The 13,758-nt window shown below is 47.5% G+C and overlaps 1 long non-coding RNA gene across 1 annotated transcript; it reads left to right on the top strand.

Annotated features, from left to right (window-relative positions):
• The first annotated feature begins 4,883 nt into the window (after positions 1-4,883).
• LOC126545029 (uncharacterized) lies at positions 4,884-6,425 on the top strand. The gene is made up of 2 exons (XR_007602279.2): positions 4,884-5,127; positions 6,297-6,425. It is a non-coding gene; the product is annotated as an uncharacterized lncRNA (long non-coding RNA).
• The last annotated feature ends 7,333 nt before the right edge of the window (positions 6,426-13,758 follow it).

Below are 13,758 nucleotides of genomic sequence, written 5' to 3'. Positions count from 1 at the left end.
TTGTGTCACATTGTATATTGTACAGTCAACTACAAAAGCTTGCTGTATCTGCAATGCGTGGTGGAGCAACACAAAACTGCATTGCTGCGCTGTCTACTGTTGCACAGTGTGGTGTCGAGGTTGCGCAAAGCGTGCTTGGTGTGGAACTGTCAGGTGCCTTGATATCTCGCTGTGTGACAGTAGGCATCGCAGCAGTGCAGTTTTGCGTTGCTCCGCCACGCAATGCAGATCCCACATAGTTTTGAGACTGACTACATTACACACACCAGTAGCACTCTTATAAACCGATTGTGGCAGTCGGATGAGCTCTTCATGCTAATTTGTCGGTCATGGTTGTGCCAATGCTCGGCGTTTGACTTGGTTTAGGCTGTCTTGCTTCAGTGGGCTCACTTAGCTTGTTGTGAAGGAACTTAAACCCTCTAGGTATGGTCAAGTCATTACCCCTGCATAAGGCTAGTGTACCTTCCCATGCAACTTTCGAAAGGGCCTGTAATAGGTGACCCGCCATGGTTGCCTAGTGGCTATGGTGTGCTGCTAAGCAAGAGATTGCGGGATCATATTGCGGCCACGGCAGTCGCATTTTGATGGTGCCAAAATACAAAAGCACCTGTGTACTTAGATTTAGGTGCATGTTAAAGAACCCAGGTGGATCCAAATTATTCCACAGACCCCCACTATGGTGTGTCTAATAATCAGATTGTGGTTTTGGCACAAAAAACCCCATAACTTAATTTTTTGTAATTGATGATTGAGTGGGAGCGCAGTCAATTTCAGCTCCACATTACCTGTAACCGAAGAGAAAAAGGTGACTGCCCCATGAAGCTATAGTCTTGCTTGTTCATTTAATAAACCTAAAGAAATGTTTTATTGGTTAAAGGTTGGGATTCAAATGTGCACACTCCTACAGACAATGTTGCGGAATAAGGGTGGTGAAGAATTTTCTCTGGAGAGCTTTGCAGAGGACATCTGATGGAAAAAGGGAACACAGGCCAAGAAAATTTCTTGGTTGGTGTTCCCTTCTTTTGTCATGCCTCTTCCTCATTAGACGGGATTCCGTCAAACCCTGGATTTCACAGAGTACATCTGTGTTCACCTGCTAAAATGCGTCTTCTCCCTGTAAACCTGCTAAAACTTTAGCAATTGCCAGAAATTTTTTTGGTGCCTATCTGATGCTCTGTTTGCTTCATTACTTTAGGAGACAAATGTAGGATCACTGTTCGGTAATTCTTTTGCAAGGGACGCAGTGATATGTTCTCGGCACAGGACTTGTTGCAGCGACATTAGCACATCAATCACATGTAGGTGTTTCAGGGAAAGCACTGTTGAGCCTTCTGCCTGTACACAAGCAACAGCAAATCACATGGAGTACTGCAATTTATCTGTCTCGATGTTGCACCTAGACTCTTAACGGCTCTGTAGCTGCCGCTCAGCGCAAGCTCATACAGCAGCCTATGCATGCAGTCTGTGTTGCGTAAATAGAAACATAATAAATTGGCTAAATGCAATGGGGGGTAAATACAGGAGAATCGGGTGCTATGATCTGAGTAAACCCTCCCAATTGTCATAGGCTGGTACCAGTGTATATAGCCTCCACTTCCATCCAATATTTTATTATAAATATATGTTCAGTGCTTACACAAGGGGTGGTACATGTATCATGTATATAATACAGGTGTTGTAATACAGTGGTTGTAATGAAGCAGCCGCACCTCGTGTTTTTGTTGGCAGCTCGACAACAACCTGTGCGGTGATAGCGAGGGAGCCTCTTCTCTGGGACATTGTCATAGGGATGTCGGTGCAGCTGTTGTGGTTTATATAATTGAGTCAGGACGATTTTCTTGTTAAATCCTTAAAATTAATCTGACTTCATTCCTTCTGCCATTCAAAATTTCTCAGTAGTGATTCTTTTCAGACTTGGATTATCTTTTTCCTAAATCACCTGATTCTTGGCCAATCCCCCCTACTGGGTGTGAGCCACTCTCGGAGGCAAGCAAGCTCGTGCTGTTCGCTGCTGCTAGACTGGTTATTCCTGTTGTAATTAAATCTCATTACATTGGTAGAGGTTGTTAGAATCCCTTAAGTCACCCTGGAGCTCAGCACTCGTGCGTTGCCCACCAACACCATGACTGTCTGACAAGTTTATATAGGTGTTCTGTGCAATGGCTGCCACCGTCACTTGCGTCTGGGTTCTCTGTCAGTGGGACTGGAGAACTTCACATCAAAGACTGGCTGTCCTCCTATGAGCGTGTAAGCACTCACAATAAGTGGGACGACCACACAAAACTATTTTATTTTACCTTGCTGATGTTCTAAACCTGTAGTTTATGAACCACAAATCATCTGAAGTTGGTCTGTGTTCAAAACACATTTCACTGAAGTGTTTGGCCTGTTTTTGGACTGTTTGGCCACTGTATACCCGCAAGCTACGCAATGAACAGTGCGTATGCCCGTGCACACAGCAGCCTGGCGAGTCTTTTCCCAGCTATATTGAGGATGCATTGGATCTCTGCAGCCGTGGTAATTCAACTATGGCGGAGGGTGAGAAGATCAAATGTATTCTGAAGGATATTGAGGATGACTCGGTTCAAATGCTGCTTGCCAGGAGTCCAATCAGTGTCGCCATTCTCTTTAACCTATGTCACAGTTTTGATGAATTGCGCTGCCAGCATAACTTCGGCCACCAAAAGGTGCCGCAGGCTGACTCCGTCTTGGCCATTGCAGTTGCCGCTGGCGATGTTGATCCTTCTGCTCTTGTACTTCAGCTGAAGGATCTAATTCGAGAGGAAGTGGCCCACCAGTTATTGCTGCTCCCTCAAAGCCAGAAGCCTGCCCAAACACTGACTCCGCCCATGCAATAAGCCATCCGTGCCCAGATATCCGACGCACTTCCCCCCGTTCAGCCATTAAGCTTCGGTGACGGCACCACTCTCCTATGCCGACTACCCACTTTCACATCTTTGATGGCACCGTTATGGTCCCCAGAATATAGGCTAGTCCGCACCGTAGCGATTGGGTGGGACGCTTCATGAGTGAAGGTGCAGGGGCGCTGCAAGCAGTCCTACTACTACGCACTTTTCTGTCGTCTGCTTGGCTGCCTGCATTCGCCGCAGCGGCTTGGTGCAGTAGGCTTACAACCTCTTCCGAGTCTCCGATTTTCAAGCGAAGATTGCATTGGTTTACAAGTTTTGGTGGCGCTGTCGTGGTCACGCAAAAAAAAAACAGTTGCTCCTAGAGCAGAGCAGCTGTGAGAACATGCACACAATAGGGCGGGTTGCCGAGCTGACAGCTGCGCCGGCGCTGAAGTGTGAGTAATTAGCAAGAATTCCAGCTGCATAGGCGCGCGCAACCAATCGGAGCCGTTTCGCTTCCGCTGGGAAGGGAGAGGACAAGAAAGGGGTTCGCGCGCGCTGCGCCGGGTTCGTTTCCATTCAGTTCAGTATCGGAAAACGGATGGGACGGCCACGCATTGTGCGTTCCCCCGAGGAACAGGCAGCCTTCAACGAACGGCGGCGAGCACTCGCCCGTGAAAGGGCTCGCCGTCGGCGTGCCGATCCAGCCGTTAGAGCAGCCCGAGCCCAGGCAATCCGACAGCAACGAGAAGAAAATCCCGAGCTGAGGGAGCGGGAGGCCGAAGCAATCCGAAGACGACGAGCGGCAAACCCCGAGCTCAGGAAACGGGAGGCCGAGAGGAAACGCCAGAGAAGAGTTGTCGATCCCGAGTACAGGGAACGGGATGTCCAAGCGAAACGGCAGCGACGAGCTAACGACCCCGAGTATCGGGCCAGGGAATCGGAGCGTCTTCAACAGCGTCGCCTCGGTCTCCCACAAGCAGCCAGCACCAGTGCCGACAACGGTGGTAAACCGACAACGAAACGGTTCGAGCGTCAGTTTCTCGCCCGTACGTTCGGAACGTCTTGCACAGTTTGTGACCGACTCTGGTTTGATAACACCGTGACACTCGTTACGGGAATCCGTTCTGCGGAACAGCGCGACAAGGCCTTCGAAGTGCTACGCGAACATTACCCCAACGTAAACCAGAACGCGCTTCAAGTTTGCTCCACCTGCAAAGACGCTGTAACCCGAGGAGTGCTCCCCGCATACAGTAGTGTAAACGGGTATGTATACCCCGAGTTTCCCTCACATTTGCCGAAGCCCAACGGAGGAAATGGCAGAGTTGTCGTAGTACTGACAGGTTATTACATGGTGTGTGGTATATATGTGGTGTGGTAGAAGTTTGTTCCCAGAGTGCCTGCCAAATTTGACGGGTAGAAAACGCCGTCAAATGTAGCCACGACGCCGTTTCCGAGGCGCGCAGAATTGAAAGCAGCAGGCGCACAACACGCGCGCACTCTCTACCTTCAGACAGTTGCTACCCGCGCGCCCGCGCTTTGGCATCGATTTCTAGTTGCGGGCCCCGTTCTCCGACGGTACAAAACGTTTTCTTTCGTTGCGCGCGCTGTGGCGTAACGCGTAGAACATCATTATGTACGATGGCTGCAACGGTTCAGATGCGATTGTTTTGCCTTGCTTCGCATCGGGTAATATATGACGCGTCGCACAGCCCTCGGTAAGGGTTCCTGGAACACAGTAAACCGAGCAGCAGGCGGAGAGTTTGTGGAGATTTCGCGCGCTTCTAGAGAACCGGAAGTCGACGATTCGACGTGCCATCATAGAGAAAGGGATTGAATTGAACAAGAGCGGACACTCGGCGAAAATTGGAAACAGGAAACACGTCACGCTATAGTATTAACACCGACGAATTGGGGGCGCGAGCATCGAAAAAAAGAAGAATGTGAAATGAGATTAACAGAAATTGTTTTATTTTTTTTATTCTTTCTCGGAAAAATTTAAAATATTTGCGTATAAATTAAATTAATCTTTGCGGCTTACTTCTGTTGCCTAGCGACAGGCGAACCGGCGAATGACGAGCCAGATGTTTGCGTCATTCGTCAGACACACCGCCGAAGCGAGAGAGACCGGCCGCGCATCTGAGCGTTGGACTGTTCGGGCACCCGTCTGCCTGTTTTTATATTTTGGGATTTAGCCTGGTTTGGTGGCCTCCCGGCGAATTATTGCGTTCATTCGGAACTTCGACATGGCAGCACTGCACTATTGGACTACGGCAAGGTGAGAAACTTTGTTCGACAGTCTGCGACGCACTTCAAGCAATTGGGCTTACTGCCCGGCACCTAGGCTAGACTTGTGACGCAGTTAACGAAAAACAGCTTGGCCGTCGTGGAGCAGTTAATTTGAATTAATGAATCGTACTGGGAGATGTTTGCGACGCTTCCTATAAGCCCCAATATTACTTTACCAAATTTCGGTAGTTTTTGGGCACGCTAGTCGCACAGGGTGCTGTGACGCAGTTTCGCGTGTACTGAATTTTACTGCGACAAGTTTTGGCGCTTTCTCTGACTGCCAACATTATTGAAACTAATTTCATTACTTTTTGGGCTACCTTTCGAGCGCAGTGGGCGCGCCTGGCGCTGCGACTCTGTTAGCGAAATCAGCTCGGCCGTAGTGCGCGGTTTCGCGCTTTAATGCACTGGCTAGTTCATGGCGCTTTTCTTTCTCTGACGCCCAACATTGTTGAAAATTATTTTCGATACTTTTATGTTATGAGGCCCACTCGCCGCGCCTGTTGTGACGCAGCGAAAAGCAGCTCGGCCGTGGTGACAGTTTGGCGCGTACTGAATCTTACTGCGACAAGATTGTGGCAATTTTTATGTCCCCGCAACAATTTAAGCCTTCTTTCGGTACCCACGCTTGTCGAAAACGCGACGAGCAATCGTCAAGAGTGATAACACGGGAGTGCATTGCTTGCGCCTGCAGAACGCACAAGAGATAAGCCAAGGAGCTCAAACGCCGCGAACTAGTGACTCGAAAATTCTGTCTTCTGGACGGCACCCACGCATTTTGTCTTGAGTGCGAGTAGAAGGAATTCTGCGAGCGTCCAGCATGCTCTGGTAGAGAGCATGTGTTGTGGCCACCTCTGTGTATTCGTAGCGTACTATCGCGTCGGTTGTAGCCAAGTTCGCGAAACGCGCCGGTGCCCGCGCATTGGTGCTATTAAAGTGCAGGAAATAAGTATTGGGAAGAGGGGAATACTTGGAATTAGAATGTGTTTTTGGTATGTACGGTATTGCTTGCATGAGTCGGGTATTTTCTACGCCGAGTGTGAAAATACTAACTGCATTTGTTTGTAATGCCGCCCACTCACCACTTTCGCACGCTTCGCCTCTACTGGCATTATTCTTGCATGTTAATACCAAAATAACACTTGTAATTTTTTTCAGCTCACGTCGTCTGGTGGATCTTCCTGCGGAAACTACTGCTGCTTACCTGGTGCCACAACGTTGGATGAATGCACAAAAAGCCCGCGACGAGGATTTACAAAGAATAAAATAAACGTAAATTTTTCCTCATTTCACAAGGTGTCTTGCGTCTTTATGAAATTGCACGTGGCACATATTCAATGGAGGCTTGTGAAGATCGTTCGCAATCAATTTTACTTAATAAAATGATTTGAAAATAAATGTTTAATAAATAAAAAATATATATATAAATAAAAATTTGCTGCAAAAGCAAAAAAAAAGGGAGCCGGCGTGACGCGCACCAGCTAGTATTCAAAACGCGCGCGCACAAAACCGAAACCGGAAGTGTGCTTCAGGTTTTAACACCCACGGCTTGGTGCGCTGCAGTCAATTCGGCCGCTGGGCTCTATGGGAGTGTCCGCTCTTGTTGTATTCCTTTCTCTATGGTGCCATCATGACGCAGAGCCAGCGAAGGAGGAGCTTAACCCAGGCCCCGCACACTCTCAAGTTCAACAAATGGCCACAGAGGGCGAAAAATCAATCGAGGCGCGTTTCAGCGTAAGCGCGCAAGTGGAGCTACTGTAATTTGGTCGACTACTTTAATTTGTGCTTTCTCTGCTAGGGGCGCTGAACATGCTGAATTTTTTAATTTACACAAACCATTGACATGAACAATCGAGGTGTCTAAGGATGCTTTTTTACCTCAGGCAAATAGGCAGTTGATTTTTTAAAAATTTGATTGTTGAAGCTGCTTTTTAGTCATAGCGTCAAGGTTCTGGTGCTCGATTAACCACCGACAGCCGACAGCCTATTGGTATCGATGTGTTTCCTGGCCGTTGGCGTTCGAATACTACGGCGGTAAAACATTTTCGAAAGCATGCTGGTTTCGTCTGCGAGTCATTACATAGACTTGCTGTAAAAAGGTCTACTCTTGGCAAAGAATAGTGCCTCATTTTGTTTAGGCGTTGATTATCATAATGAATGCGGCGGAGGTTGAGGGAGTACGCTTGAAGGTACGTTTTTATGCCGTTGATCTCCATAACACCGCAAGTACGCAAACCGATGTCACAGAACACCCGATGCATCATTGTGTGTTCTCCGTCATCGCTTGTTTGCTGTATGCCTACTAATTCTTCATTTCTTCAAGTGTTGTATCCTCCTTTTGTCCTTGCTCTCTTGTGCTTCACTTACAGTATGTCGTTCCGTCAGCTGTAATGCGCATTTGCAAAACCAATACGTTTGATAAGACGCAGTGGTTATCATAATTTCACTACACGTGTATTAAGCTGGCACATATGGTTCAGATACAGATACCTGTATGCGAACTTGCACGACGTTGATGCGGAGATTAGGATAATTATGACACCCGTAAGGAAGAGGCAGCTGACGGCCGTATAAGCGGTTGCGTTCTTTCCGCCAAACTACCCGGCCTGGTAGTGCTGTAAAGATGCTGTATAAAAGTGACACGCGGTGACAGGGAAATTATTATACTTAGCAGCCGACCGTACGTTTTGTAGCTTAGGTCTTCTTTCTTGTGCGTTTGTGCTACCCTTATTAATGAGCCATTTCTTGACTATGTTCTTGACTATGTAACCGCGTTTGTGTGGATGCGTAGACGTGTGCTTTTTGTTGTACTTGTAAAATGCAAATAAAATATTCTCAGGCTTACTCAATCTTTGGTGTCGTGTGCGTTTATTCCAGTCGAGGCCATCGTGCCACCTGGAAACCGCATTCTGTCAGTAGCCCTACACGAAATGCAACAGCTGGAGCGCGGCGGCACAATTTAACTCAGGGCAACGGCGGCGTAATAAACGAAAAACCGCTCGGGATGCCCTTAAAAGTCAGTTTAGAGTGTGCCTTAACTCGATATGACTCAGCGCTACATGTATTCTGCTGCGCCTCGATCGTGCTCCCGCCAGTTTGGTTGCTGTGTGGCAAACGTAGCGCCTACATAAATATGTAGGCGCTACGTTTGCTACGCAGCAACTAAACTGGCGGGAGCACGATCGAGGCGCAGCAGCCAGAAACCCAGTAAAGCCACAGAACACCTGGTAAAGCGTGTGCAAAACCCCGTTTCCGGATGGATGGATGGATGTTATGAGCGTCCCCTTTGGAACGGGGCGGTGGCTTGCGCCACCAAGCTCTTACTACTATGCTGCCTAATATCCTACCTATGTTCACCAATGAAAAAAAAAAAAAAAGAAAAAAAAAAAAAAAGCTCACTATGAACTACCACGTCCAAATTTTCTGATACCCTATTGCGAACTGTGCTTTTGTACGTCTCCGTCTTTTGTCGTTTCCCTACTTTTCTTCCACCAATCCTCCAATCGCCTCTTACTGATGTCTATTGCGGACCTGTTTGCTTTACCACTGCTCCCGCTGAACCCAAGGGCTTCAAGGAGGCCAGTGGTGCCTAAATCGACCGCTGGGTAGACGTCCTCACATTCTAATAAAATATGTTCCGTCGTTTCCCTAGCTTTACCGCAGCAAGCACATGTTTCTTCTTCATTCTTATATCTCGCTTTATAGGTGCGTGTTCTAAGGCATCCCGATCTCGCTTCGAAAAGTAATGAGCTTCCCTTTGAGTTATCATAAATGGTTTCTCTCCTAATTTCGTTTTTTCCCCTTAAGTAGTTACTCATGGCAGGTTTCTTTTCCATTGCCGCCACCCATGAGATTAATTCAGCCTCTCTGACTTTCCGCTTGACCTTCTTTGTTGCTGTGTTGCCCACCCCACAGGCCGCATACTTGCTGGTAAGCTTCCTAGTTCTTTTCCTCCACTGTGAATCAATGTTTTGCCTGTACAGATACCTGAACACTCTCCCAGCCCATTTACTTTCCTCCATATTCCTCAGCCGTTCTTCGTATTCAATTTTACTGCGGGCTTCCCTCACTTCAAAACTAGTCCAGCCCATATCCCCTTGCACAGCTTCATTTGTAGTCTTCCCGTGAGCGCCCAATGCGAGGCGACCCACTGACCTTTGGTTCCCGTCGAGTCCTGATTGTACCCCTGATTTAAAGCAAACAACCGCATTTCCAAAAGTAAGTCCTGGAACCATTACCCCTTTCCACATACCCCGGAGGACCTCGTACCTATTGTATCCCCATAGCGCTCTGTGCTTCATTATGGCTGCATTTCTCTTCCCCTTGACTGTTATGGTTTTTTCCTGTGTTTCCATATATCCGTTGCCTTCGTTTATCCATATACCAAGGTATTTATATTCTGTTACCCGAGGTATTTCTTGGCCCTGTATCTCCACTGTCTGTTCACTGTTTTCATTGAATACAATAACACCTGATTTTCTAACACTAAATTTCAAACCTAACTTGTTGCCTTCCTGTCCACAGATATTAGCCAGACGTTGCAAATCACTTTGCTTGTTTGCGAGCAACACAATGTCGTCCGCATAAAATAAACCTGGGAGTTGCTGCTCTATTACTGTACCTGCCTGTTTGTATGAGAGATTAAACCCGATATTACTTCCTTCTAGCGCCCTCTCCATCCTCACCATGTACATCATAAACAGCAGCGGGGATAAAGGGCACCCCTGCCTCAGTCCCTTGTTGATATGAACTTTCTCCGCGCTCCTCATCCCTTCCCATTCAATGCAAACAGTATTTTCTAGGTAAATCTCTCTCAAGAGCTGTATACAATCGTTACCTAAGCCTTCCCCTTCCAGAATATCCCACAAAATGCTGCGGTCTACGTTGTCGTATGCTCCTGTAATGTCCAAAAAGGCTACATACAACGGTCTGCTTTCTGCTTTTGATATTTCAATACACTGAGTAAGAACAAACAAGTTATCATCCAAACGCCTACCTATTCTAAAGCCATTCTGAAGCTCTCCCAAAATGCCATTATTTTCTGCCCATGCTTGAAGCTTTAATTTCACTGCCTGCATTGCTAGCCTGTATATTACCGATGTAATGGTCAACGGTCTATACGAGTGAATTCTGTCTTTCTCCCCCTTACCTTTATAAATTAAATTCATTCTACTTTGTCGCCAACTGTCTGGTATTCGTCTATCTTTTAAAGTTTTTTCAACTGCTTTCACGAGAGCTTCCTTACTTTTTGGTCCCAGTTCATTTATCAGCCTAACGGGAACCTCGTCTAGCCCTGTGGCTGTGCGCTTAGGAATTTTCTCTTCCGCTTTCTTCCAGTTTAAATTTGTAAGCACTAGCTCCTTTCCCCCTTGGGTCTCTTTCATGCTCTTTTTTTCTTCAAATACAACCTTGTCCTTGCCTTGGAAAGATTCGGCTGTTACTTTTTGGATGTAATTTATTGCTGCTTCTCCTTCCAGTCTGTTTTCATCTTCGTCTAGGATATGTTGTTGTATTGTTGTTGCCTTCCTGCCTAATAATTTTATGTGATTCCAAAATATTCTAGGTGCAGCCTTCTTTTTCTCACGTATTTCTGACAACCAACGTTCACTTTCACCTTTTAATTTTGCTTGCACCAGTATTTGAACCATGGACTTTTTCTCCCGGTATATTTCCCATTTACTGGTTACTTCATCCTGTGGCAACTGCGCCTTCTTTGCCTGCCTGTGCTCTCGAGATGCTTTCTGTCGTTCGGCGATGGCTTCTCGTATCTCCTTGTTCCACCAGCTTTTCGGTTTCTTTTTTCCTTTCCAATGAACATGTTGTTTCTCTTTCCGTATTTCTGTCGTTACTACACTTAGAAGCTCACCATATTCCCACCCCTTACTTGGCAACTTGCCAATTTCTTCCTCCACTCTAGTGACTATATTTGCTATTTGTTCAGCGTTCAAATTTGGACTGGCCATTTTGCTTTCGTTGCTCTCTTTCCCAACTACATATCCCATTTTCAAAATGATGCGTTTATGGTCACTCCCTATGCTGCTAAACCCTTCCTCATCGATGACCATTTCTCTCAACTTATCATGAATTCCTTCTGTCATCAGACAGTAATCAATGGTCGATTGCCGGTTTCCCACTTCCCACGTGATCTGTCCTTCACACTTAGGCCCTGTATTCACGATCACGAGATTATGTTGCTCGCAAAGGTCTAGCATTGACTTCCCGTTATTGTCGGTATAGCCGTCTAAATCCTGTATGTGGGCATTCATGTCACCTAATAGGACTATCTCAGCACCGTTCCCGAAACCCCTGATATCAGCGCTTATGCATTCCACTAACTCTTTATTCTTCTCTGTGCAATTTATTCCGGTCCACAAATACGTAACTCCAAGCCAAGTTTCTTTCCCACTCATTGTACCTGATAACCAAAGATGCTCTTGACATTGTGAATTTACTCTTTTCCATTTGGCTCCCTGATGGATGAGCATTCCGACTCCCCCTCCCTTTCTTTCCGACTTAGTTCTGTTGCACCCTTCCCATACATAATTCCCAATAACTGGCGGCTCTTCTGAGTCTCTAAGGTGCGTTTCTGTAACCGCATACACCCCTATTTGTTCTCTATGTAACTGCTCCTCAATCTCTGCCCACTTTTCCTTTCTTCTGCCGCCCTGCATGTTTATGTAGCCTATTGCATGGCGAGCTCTTGTTCTTGTTTTCCTCCTTTTCCTGTTATCGACGGCGATGCTCTTCTGATGTTCCCCTAGGGGACCTTCTTTATTACTACCTACTCTGACCTCCTGAGCGCCCGCGGGCCCCCTAAAAAAGCAACAGCGCGACCCCCAAGTCGCCAGCCCACTTCTCGTGCTAGCCTGTAATTGAAGTGGATCCCATCTCGTTTAAAACCACCACAACTTCTCACTTCCCTGTTTACCTCGACAACTTCGAATCCTTTCTCTCGGCTCATTTTCCATATTGCCTCATTGGCAGCCATTACGGCTCTTTGTACATGACTGTCACGCACAGGCACCTCCGGCACCGTGCACACCACGATCTGCACCTGAGGGGATAGCTCGCGCAAGTCGTCCACCCCCTTCGCCAAGCGCTGGGCTAGTCCTGGCCCTTTCCTGTTCAGGACGTCATTTAGCCCACCTGCTACTACGACAAGGTTGCGCACGTGGGCATTTTCCGTGAGCTTTTCTTTTGCTCGCTCCATGACAGAACCCAGTGTCTGCCCTGGAAATGTCCCTACCGCCACTCTTTTGTCGCCTTTCACCCTCTCCACAATTGCTTTTGAGCACCCAGCCATGTTTGAGTCGCCAGCGATAATCACTCTTTCATTCTCTCCTACCTCTCCCTGCTTACCGGCTTCCTGTGGCTGCAGCGTCGCCTCACTCGGGGCGTGTTGCGCTGCTTCGCTATAGCTACGCCGATTCACCGGCGGCGAGCTGGCGACCGCTTGCTTTGGCTCCCTGCCTTCCACTTTGCCCTCGCTTTGGTGTCCTGACCCGACATTGTCCGCTGCCCGAGTCTCAAGAGCGTCGAGCCGCCTTTGCAGTTCGGCGCTCCGTTCTTTCGCCTCCCCAAGCTCGGCCACAGTCCTCACCAACTGCGCGGCCTGGGCCGCCTCCACCTTGACGAAATTTTCAACCTTCGCCTCCAGTGCTACCCGCTTCTCCTGCTCCTCCCTCAGGTTTGCCTTAAGCTCTTCAAACTTAGCCGCCCAATTCCCTTCCAGTTTTTGGACGGCTTCCCTGACGCCCTCGCACGACCTGCACGTGAAGCTAGACCCCACCGCGTCTGCTAAATTCTGGAATTTAGTCTCGTCGAGGAAGCACCAGCGCAGGCACTCGTCGCACTGCACTTGCTCCCCGTCCCCCGCGGCCTTCACGTTTTTCGATGTCATCGCTAGGCCTACGTCCCTAGACCCAACGAGCAAGTTCGCCAAATCACTCACGCAAACCCGACCACGACCGCTATCCCAAACAAAAACAAAGAATTATCACTCCCTACTCCATGTAAGAATCCGAAGAGCTAGCTGAAAGAAATACCCCCTAGGCCTAACGGGGGATCCGCCAGACCTAGACAAAGCCGGTACGTTTCCTACTCCTACCAAAAATTCAAAATTTGCGCCCCTACTCCATGCAAAAGAAAACACTTCAAAACCATAGAGTTTCTAAATAAATACCCTAGAGGGAAATGTGGCGCTAGTATCTACGGGGGTTCTCATGAGCGTTGCCTCAACCTACATGGGAATGATGGGAAGTACAGGCTTCGGATTGACTTCGGTCTTTAGACTAGTGGTGTTTGCTTCTGGCGCAGTAAACAAAGCTATACTCATATATTATCGCGTAAAATCTAATTCTATTTCTGCAGTATGTTATATAATGTACAACACGCTACATAAACTTCGTATGGCTTTGAGATGGAAGCATGGTTTACTATGGTTTGTCACCAGGACACACCAGGGTATGCATACTTGTGTGATTCTGTTCCCAACTTAACGCCAAAGAATAATTATTTATTCATTTTTGCAACAGCAAAACAACCGTGCATGTACTTATATAAAAATACTCATCAAGTATTTCTGGAAATAGAAATGTTGTATTGTGACAAAGCGTTGCGC

The sequence above is a fragment of the Dermacentor andersoni genome, chromosome 10, assembly GCF_023375885.2.
Source record: "Dermacentor andersoni chromosome 10, qqDerAnde1_hic_scaffold, whole genome shotgun sequence".
NCBI classification, from domain to species: Eukaryota; Metazoa; Arthropoda; class Arachnida; order Ixodida; family Ixodidae; genus Dermacentor; species Dermacentor andersoni.
The sequence above is the reverse complement of the archived record's forward strand: the minus strand, read 5'-3'. Positions and strand labels throughout refer to the sequence as shown.